The sequence below is a fragment of the Trachurus japonicus genome, unplaced genomic scaffold (genome assembly GCF_045865225.1).
Source record: "Trachurus japonicus isolate A0001 unplaced genomic scaffold, Traja_1.0 AP030701.1".
Lineage (NCBI taxonomy): Eukaryota > Metazoa > Chordata > Actinopteri > Carangiformes > Carangidae > Trachurus > Trachurus japonicus.
Window position 1 is genome coordinate 1 of NW_028220834.1, and position 8424 is coordinate 8424.

The window sequence follows — 8424 nt, forward strand, 5'->3', positions numbered from 1 at the left end:
ACACACACACACACACACACACATTCTTGTACTTGCTGCATAGTGAGGACCGAGTGAATTTCCTGCAAAGTGAGGACCGGCATTTCTAGACCTCATGTCAACACAGGAAACATATGTCTGAACACTAGGGGGAACCAACAAACTATACATTCGTTCAGATTGTGTGAAAAACAAAGTTTCAGGAAAAAAGTTTTTAACCATCAGAGTGAGGACCGATTTGAACTTTTCACCTTGCGCTCTGATTGGCTGCTGTTGATGGGCCATTAATTAGCAGAGGCCCCAGCTTCTGCTTCTCCAGCAGCTCTCAACAACTCTGTTACTGCTCTGCCTTTCTGATGAAGGCTGACCCTAACACCTGAACATATTTTCACAGTTCCAACAAGTGCATTCTCAAAAAACCCTCATATACATTTTGTGTACATATTCATAAATATGAATAAAAATATAATGAGTGTATTTTTTTTATATTTTTTTTCCCACATTCAGTCTTGATCATAAAATAATCTCCATCATCATAAACAGGATTTTAACCCTTCAAATGACAGATGGAAATTCCCTAAAATCAAAGGTGACAAGATGTGTGCATATTGCTCTCTCAGGATAACAAAACTTTTCTTCTTAAAATAAGATTTATCTTGTTATCATGAGGAAACAGAACACACTTGGCACGATGGCCGGCGATGGCCGCAATGACGGCGGGGTAGCTATCCATGGCTACTTAACCAAAAGTCTTTGAACTATCAAACAAACAAGTGAACTATGGACTATGGAAGCTTGAATGGCCAAAATATGAAGTTATGACGTGAACCATATGTTGCGGTGTGTAAAAAAAAAAAAAAAAGGCAGTTGATTCGGTGGAAACCCTGCTTACAAAACTGGCAATCAAAGATGATGTGGAAATTAAATTGGAATGAGCACACAGAGCTATCGCCCCAGAATTTAAAGTTTTATTTTGATGAACACTTTCACTGCGGTGAAGTGACTTCATGGTCTCTTTGACATATAAAGAGCATCAGAGTTTCACATAACTCAAGGGACACCTAATTAAAAAATTCAGATTAAATTTATGTCAATATTGATTTAACCTCTTGATTTATTTATTGAGGAAATGAACAAATGAGTGGAGAAACATATAAAATTGTACAATTCAGTCAGGCAACTCAAAATTAGAACAATTAATAACAATGAGCAGGCAACAGGCTCTGTCTCAGATATTCATTCCCTGAATAATGATCTACTTTGACAGACATTACAGGGAATGAAAGCAGGGCCTCGCAGGAAATCATAGAGACAGAGCCCACAGGTGGATGCTGGGGAGGTGGTGGGTTTGCAAAACCTCATGGGTAGGAGGGGCAACAGCAGTAACATGAAGAAGCAGTAAGGGTCCCAGCAGGGCAGCAGCAGTGTCGGCAGCAGCATAGCCAAGACTGACTGTTATCTGTCTTAACTAGCTTTGCATCATATGATTTAATAAATATGAAAAATAACATGAATTAACTCTGTAGCTACAGACTTTCCAGATCTCAGTCTGTTATTATCTCTTGGAGACTGTGGACCCACTTGTAGTGCTCCACCACCATAACACGAGCTACATGATATGATAAACCTCTGTTAAAGTTAATTCCGGTATCTGTAACTTTCTCTGATGTTCTTTTGTGACATACTGTTTGAGTTCACTATTCTGTCTGTCTGATATACTTTCAGCAAAAGTCTCAAATGAGATTCCCAGAGTAAATAAAATTTTGTGTTATTGAGGAGAAAATCTTGAGGGATAGTTATCTGTCCTGTACAGTTCCATATACTGTAAAGATGATCTGTATATTGATTTTCCTCCTCCTTGCACTCTTAGCATATAACTCTTAGAATCTAAGAAAATTAGACCTCAGCCATCTCTCTAGCTGAACCGTTCTTCAGGAGCTGTATTAGGATGGGTAAATTTGAATCAGATGGAGGAAGAAAATGCATCAATACTTTACATTTCCTGAAAATTTCCAAATCAAAATTTCATAGTCCTTTGAATTAATATGATCCTCCATCATTGTTTTTATATAATGAAATTGCAGTCTTTTAAATTTTCTCCATCTGTCTCTTTAACAGGTGAGAGGCAGCCAGTGTCACTCAGCCGGTGAACTCTTCACCTTGCACAGAGTGCTCTGGCTGCTGAGTTGATGGGTCGTTAATTAGCAGAGCCCCAGTCCTGCTTCTGCTTCTCCAGCACCTCACTAAAACCCTGTTAACCCTTTCAGTATTTTGCCTTACTGAAGACGTTTGACCATAAAACACAAACATATTTTCACACAATTCCTTTAACTGGATAAAGTCTAAATTAAAAAAAAAGTGCATCACTTTTTATGCCTTTAGATATATTTTCTTTTTCACATTAAGGGCTCTAATTTCGTAGCTCTCTCCCAGTCTCTGTCGTGTTTAGGCACACTTTGCAATTTTCGTCCACCACGCACCCTACTGCAAATCCTCCTCTTTCCCACCTCCGTCCCTCCAACCAGCGCAAGTGGGAAATAGAGAAGGCGTGAGAGGGTTTAGAACAGCTGATCAAATCTACACCAAATAATTCACTAACGCTTTAAGCTAGGAGGCAGACATTTGAGTTTGTGTATCAGGAAGTGAGGCCCATCAACTGTGTGGAGTTCCGTGCGACCCTCAGACGTGTCAAAGGTCACCGTGTGTTTGTCGTTCTTGTTCCTCTCAAGGACACACAACAACACTGTCCCTTCGGACTCCTTGGTTTGTGTTTCAAGACGAGTCAAGTGCAGCAGACCCCTGGCACCTATTATGTGGGCCGATCCCCACCATGGCGACTGTCGTCTGTCTTTTTTTTTAAGTAGCCTATATACAGTATTTTTGGCTTTTCATACCTTTATTTGATAGGACAGTTCAGAGTGTGAAAGGAAATGGGAGGCAGAGAGGGGGGGAATGACATACAGGAAAGGGCCGTAATGTTCACTGTTGACTTTAAATCATGTTGTTTGTGCTGTGAAAACTAATGAAAGCTCAAGTCCCATTGTCATGGGCATGATGTGCATGTAAAAAAATGTGTAAAAATGCTCTGCTATGACTATTTTTTGATAAAAAAAAGTTGTTTAAAATAAATCTCCAAAGACACTAACAACACGTCCATATTTCTCCCTCATTGAAAAATTCACATCTTATTAATATGCATGATTTGCTTGGTCAGGGTTGCTAGGTAACGGCGGTGCGCGCAGTGTTGCCAACTGGCGACTTTCCAAACCCTCTTGGCGACTTCTTTTGTAAAAAGCGACTAGCGACAAATCTAGTGACTTTTTCCAGAGATATTACAAATGTTTCAGGACCTGAAATCACGTTATTACAGCTGTATTCAACGAGCAGCGGCGCTGCCGCGAGCACTCATTGGCTGCCCCCCCACCCCCCCCCCGCGTCAATGCGTCAGGGGCAAGGAAGACAGACAGGTGATTTGAAAACACGAAGCTCACGTCAGGTTTCAAGTGCAAGCTTGTGTTTCCTCTGGGGGTCTTTGTATTAAAATGCAAATTTGAATGTAAAACCGAAAAGTGAATGAAGTTTAAAGACAGAGAAAGAAAATGGATCACAGGATTCGAACCCAAGTCTACAGATTATAAGTCAGCGACATTACCACATTGCCACCGCTGCCAACACATAATTTTGTGGTGCATCCAGCTGTTATGTAGGAGTGAAGTGCCGCTATCGCGGTGAATTACTACAACAAACAGCGGCATGAGCTCCTGAGCCGCCGCTGCTGTGAATTATAAAGTTCTTTAGGTGCTCGCATCCAGAGGCCACGCCCACAGTCTCTGAGCTACTGGTAACAGGCTGGTATCACCGTCCTTAACCGCTCCTCACCGAGCACAGAGCAACGTCGCCGTCATCGCTGTTTAACGTACGTTACTCCAGCTTTACACCCTGTGGGTAATTTATATAATGAGATGGGGGGGAATCAACGGGATTGGTTGCTATAGTTTCGTGACGCACGAAAACGGACTCCAATTTGAAAAATTGAATTCAGTTTTTTCAGACTCTGGTACTAAAACTGCATTTTCAAGTCTAAAATGCTCAGTTATTGCGTGGATTAGCAATTTTGCTCCTGAAATGCCTTGTAGCAGAGCCCATACACTAAATTGACATGTTAATTATTTTAAAAAGACGATTTTTGGTTTAGGGAATCTTTAAGTATTTATATTATATTAATAAATAAAGAATATAGTACTCAACTAGGTAATGATTGAAAAAGATAAAATATCAAATTTTCCTTGCCACATATTTATGGCCATGTCATGTCTTTGTATCAGCCAAAACTATTAAAATGAATAATCATTATAAAACCGTGAATTATCAACATTTTCCTGAAGTCAGACCACTTCACATATTAAAACAGATATCAGCGATCCGGTGGTTTTGTCTAATGCTGCGTTCCAGGCTTTTGAAACCGTAAGTTACAGCTTTGTTACGACTTTGTAGCGTTCCAACCCGTAGCTCGTGTTTTTACCGTCCTGTTGCCTGTGAAAGTCACTATAACGGCCACTCGTAACTTCCGACCCGTGAACTCGTACCAGATCGAACTGGTATGACTTCACAGGAAGGAAAAACACAAGTTACGAGTTTCCTTGAACGCACCATGAGTTAGCAGCCCCCGCCCTCGTCAGGCATCTATTGGTCCTCGTCCCTACGTCACCACATTCATGCGCATCCCTTGGCTGCACACACAGCCCTTCATGCCGTTCTCTCTCCTCATTGGATAACACTTGTATCCTACAAGGAAAGTTTTCTCCTGGTTTACAGCAGAGCAGAGTGACGGAGAGACCAAACACTCTATGGAAGTGATGCTGACAGAAAAATAGGACTATTTAGGACTTATATTAACAAAAACATTCACCTGATATCTGCTTTAAAGGCGACTGGAAGATAGGCCTAACTATAATGAGCCATTAACTGCCCTCTTTAAAAAAAAAGTCATTAGTTTCCGCATGCAGCAGGTAGAGTCATGGATGACATTGAGGATGGCTTCTGGTCCACAGCCTCTGATGTAGAGGGGAAACTGTAGGGTAACAAACAGTGGTCCTCTCATTGTTGCTCATCTGTTGTGATGGCACGCCATACATTGTAAAAGTAAGGAATGCCTCACCACCACTGTGCTTTATTTATGATAATGAAAAAAAAAAAGACATTTTAATTGTTTTTTCCCCCAGATGTAGACCACATAGACCAGTAGTGCTCATGCAAGAAGATGATTTGTCCAAAAAGACAGTATTTAATCTAGTACCTAGTTACTAGTTGCCTCTGTATGGTGATTTTGGATATGGACCTGGTCCAACGTGGTCTACGTGTCAAACAGAAAACTGTTCTTACTGAACTATAAAACTAGAAAAAAAGCTTTCACTATTTCGGACATGAATGGTCTAGACGTGGAAAAAGAAAAACAGCAAAATGTCTCTTTATTGCATTTTCATAAATAGAATAAAGGTTTTATATAACTAAAAATTGGTAGGTCTCCAGCTTCTGTCATGATCTAGTAATGTAACTAATGATCTGTCTTGTCTAAGTAGAGTAGTTTTGGATCTGGACCATGTAAAATGAAGTCTAAACGACAATAAAAGTTTCACAAATATGACAGTGGGTTTTGGACAGCACTTAGCCTTAATTTGCTTATTATTATTATTATTAATAATAATAATAATAATAATAACATTTTAAATGTTAATCCTTTTAAATTTAAACAAATCACATGGAAAAATATTGTCATAGCACAAATTCAATAATTATCCATTGAATTAATTAAAACAATTTTCAAAAAATCATAAATGGCCATGCAAAACAAAACAAACATGATTTCTAGTAATGTCTTAGTACAGCAGCAGGAGATTAGTCCTATATGCCTAAGCGTTTGGTGAATATTTGGGTGCAGTACCAAATTTCACCAGTAGGCGGAGCAGAGAGTAAAAAGTGTGTGAAATTCTGGCGAAAAATTCTTAACTTACTATCAAACTGAGGACCCTCTGTGAAAAACAGAGGGGAGCTTATTTATAGCATTTAGAGCTAATTTAAAGCTTGACAAAGTGAGGACCGGCCAAAATGTCCTCACATCCCAAAAGTGTCCTCACAGTGTTGGTTAAAAACTCTCGCCGGTCCTCACAATGTAGTATGTACAAGAACACACACACACACACACACACACATCCTTGTAATGCTATCTTTGTGAGGACACTCATTGACATAATGTATTCCCCAGCCCCTTACCCTAACCTTAACCATCCAAAACTAATGTCTAACCTTAACCATTACTCTTAACCTAACTTAAACCTAATTATAATAACCTAGTTATTATAAAGTCTTAACCCTCAAACAGCCCTTGGAAGGGGTCTGAGAAAGTGTGGATCTGCCAACATGTCCTCACTTGCCCAACAGGTCCTCACTCTGATTTAAAGTGTTAAAACTCAAACTGATCCTCACATGTATAGCTATACAACTACACACAAACTTCCTTTTGCTTGTGTCTGCGAACACACAGAACGGTCACCAACATACAGACCACCTCCTCACACACACACACACACACACACACACACACACACACACACACACACACACACACACACACACACACACACACACACACACACACACACACACACACACACACACACACGCGTGCCCTCATGCTCCTCACCTTGAGTTGATGTCAGAGTGCGTTGGCCCTGCTCCTCCTCCTCCTCCCCCTCCTCCTCCTCCTCCTCCTCCGCTCCCTCCGCGGCTCTTCTCCAGGCCCAGTTTGGTGAAGATGCCGACCAGCACCATGATGGCCACCACGCCGCAGATGATGTAGACGATGAGGTGCGTGCGGTCCCGCTCCTGGTCCTCCTGGCCCTCGGTGATGGTGGCCACTGGCTTGCCGGTGTTGGCCCAGATGGGCGTGTCGTAGTTGGAGCAGATGTTCTGGTCCAGCCGCTGCTGGCGGAACTGGCAGCAGAAGCGGTAGAAGCAGGTGCCGCAGCAGTACAGGAAGATGCCGGCGTTGCAGTTGAACGGCGGGTCCCACTGACCCATCACATCATAGTAACCCTGGCAACGCGTCCCACCCGCTGGAGGGACATCCTCGTCGTCTGCGTCCCCACCGCTAATGGGGGTGGACAACCCCGTCTCCAGGGGGGTGTTTTGGGTTGTCTCCACGTAGTTTGCGGTGGTCTGGTTGGCCAGTGTGGTGGGGACCATGAGGGCGTCGCCTTTGGTTACCGTCATGGTGGTGACGGACGGGTCCTGGGTGAGGGCAGGCTGAGCGATGAGGAAGGAGGAGCAGAAGAAGAGGAGAAGGTGGTAGGAGGAAGGGTTGGTGACTGCCATGCTGCTGGGAAAAGCCCTTTTATCCAACGTCCCACCTGCAGGCTTTGAACAGGAGGGGGGAGGGGGACGAGTTTGGAGACAGAGTGTCAGAGACAGAGCATCCTTCTATACACAACACAAACACAACCTGTCATCTGCTCTCAGTGTTCATAAAGTTACATTTTGCAGGGACAGCATCTCCAGAGCAGACAAACTCATTTACAGCAGGTTCATATAGAGTGTTAAACAAATGATGCATCTATTGATCTGACGTACTTATAGAATCAATGATGGAAAGAGGACAGAGGACTTTTTAAACAGGTCAGTCAGAATCACTATCTGAGGTTGCGATCACACAGACGGACGTCATCACTGTCTCTTCTATGTTAGACGAGCAGCTTAAGGCAAATGAATCGTTGAGGATCACAGACGGAGTAACGACCAGCGGTTGACTGTATGTAAACCCAAAAGGCACATATGCGTTTTTAGACCATGAAACAGAATACAACAGAAAGTCATTGGGAATTTTAATGTAGAAAATCCCTGAACTCACCTTCTCTGTCTCTGCAGTCTGCACACAGTCGACCCTCCGCTCTGATTTTTTCCCCCCAAAGTTCAAGGGCTAAAAATTCCCTCTGGAAAAATATCCACAAACTTTACTCAGCAGCATCTTTTTCCCCCTGAGTGTCCCCGCGGCTGTGTCTCTTCCTCATGTGTTCTCCATCATCAGCTCGTGCTGGGCTCGATCCAGGAGATTCAACAAGACACAAAACGACACGCTCCACTTAAGCTCTTCACCCTCTTTTCCCTCCTCCACTCGTTATCACCTCTTCTTCTCCTTCTCCTTCTCCTCTTCTTCTTGAAGCACTGCCCTGTCAGTGCTGGCAGGTGTGAGTGAAGACCGGTCCAGGACTGCTAGGATCTCACCCCCCCTGCCAATACTCCTTTGCGCTGTGGCGCGAGTATGTGTGTGTGTGTGTGTGTGTGTGTGTGTGAGTGTGAGTGTGAGAGAGGGAGATGAAGTGAGAGAGCGTGTGTGGCTGCACCGCTGCAACAGTTCAGGAACCAAATGAGATCTCCTCCTTTGTTTACCTC

General features: G+C 42.9%; 1 pseudogene across 1 annotated transcript; it reads right to left on the reverse strand.

Annotated features, from left to right (window-relative positions):
* Positions 1–6675: 6675 nt before the first annotated feature.
* On the reverse strand, positions 6676–8175 carry LOC146960118 (protein shisa-9 pseudogene; annotated as a pseudogene). The gene is made up of 2 exons (XR_015035519.1): positions 7883–8175; positions 6676–7392 (listed from the first exon to the last, which is right to left on the reverse strand). The product of XR_015035519.1 is annotated as a protein shisa-9 pseudogene (transcript).
* Between the last annotated feature and the right edge of the window lie 249 nt (positions 8176–8424).